At 51.1% G+C, this 1304-nt stretch overlaps 1 protein-coding gene across 1 annotated transcript in view; it reads left to right on the top strand.

Moving 5' to 3' along the window:
- Positions 1–1304, top strand: part of MTMR3 (myotubularin related protein 3) — a gene marked incomplete at both ends in the record, with an annotated part of 23086 nt that overhangs the window by 20736 nt on the left and 1046 nt on the right.

The raw sequence follows: 1304 nt of genomic DNA, 5'->3' as shown, positions 1-1304 counted from the left end.
GCAGAGGTTTAGAGCCGTCCAGCCGGGCCTCTCTTTCCACCGGAGGCGTTTAGACTTGGCTTTTGGTGGCTTAAACCGGGATGTGGAGCACACTAACACTCACTGTCGGTAAATCCTGTGTTTGGGTAACAGAGAATGCTTCCCCTCTAACTGAGAGTTTAGCCGTCACGCCTTGATTTTTTGATGCTTTCCCCTTTCTTAAACCTCGGGTTTTGGGAGAGACCTGCCCGTTATCGAGCAATTCCGACAGTGTTGAGAAACAAACCTTCTACTTGTTTTAGCAGGATGGAAAATGCTGTGGCCATACGAGGTAACACGAAGCTGTTAGAGGGTTGGGATTACAAAAAAAGGAGAAATATCTGTGACGTAGTAAGAAGGGGCAGCGTCATTTTAAGTCACCCTCGCTTAGAGGAGCCGGATCGCTTTTCCAGCATGTTCTTTAGTGTCTCTCTTCAGTCTCTGAAGCCAAGCAGAGGATCTCCACGACAGAAAGGCGTTGTCCAGAGCTTTCTGAAGCTCAGGGGAGAACAGTTACAGAGTGCTGTCATCTCTCACAGGAGCATAAAACAACAAAACAAACCCCAAGCGTATGGCAGGGAGCTGGTGAGCTACAGCAGTTGTTTATTTTAGTTCCTCTGACCTCGTCCGAGCTTCTGCCGGCTCATGGTGCCTGGAGCAGCAGAGCTGGGGCTCGTTGGAACCGCTGGTTCGCAGGGCGTTTCTCTTACACCGCCTCCCGGGGGTGTTTTGGCTCTCGCTGGTTTTTCTGATCATCATTTTTAACAGGGTCCTTAAGACTCCAGGCCCACTGCAGGAAGGCTTTGGCTGTGGGCAGCCTCCGGGCGCTCAACTCAGAGCTGAGAAAATGAGCCCAGTGAAGTGAGAAATGGGATTTCTCTTGCTGGCTCCTTCCTGCCAGTGACCGGCATCTGGAAATCTTGTCTCTGGGCAGTGAAGGTTTAATCCAAGGTGCCGTGTGTCAGCAGAATTCTCTGTCAGCCTCCTGGCAGCCGCAAATCGTTTTCCTAATGCGAAACAGCAACAGCCTAAAAATCCTGATGCCAAAGAGTTAATGAAAAGGGTATTGGGAGTGGAGGTAAACTTGCAAAATTCAGGTCTGTGGAGAGCTCTTCTGATCTCCACAGAAGAACTGATGAGTTTGGAGGCCAGGGCACACCAGGCTAGCTTGAGCAGCAGGAGGTTTCGAGCCGGGGTGGGGGGCTGCAAGCAGCCAAGGGAATTCTTTTCAAGATGTGCATTTTTATCGCTGCCTCCCGAGAGGTGCATGCACCAGCGTGCCTCTA

The sequence above is a fragment of the Apaloderma vittatum genome, unplaced genomic scaffold (assembly GCF_000703405.1).
Source record: "Apaloderma vittatum isolate BGI_N311 unplaced genomic scaffold, ASM70340v1 scaffold16316, whole genome shotgun sequence".
NCBI lineage: Eukaryota > Metazoa > Chordata > Aves > Trogoniformes > Trogonidae > Apaloderma > Apaloderma vittatum.
Note: the sequence above shows the minus strand (reverse complement) of the source record. Positions and strands in the feature narration are given on the sequence as shown.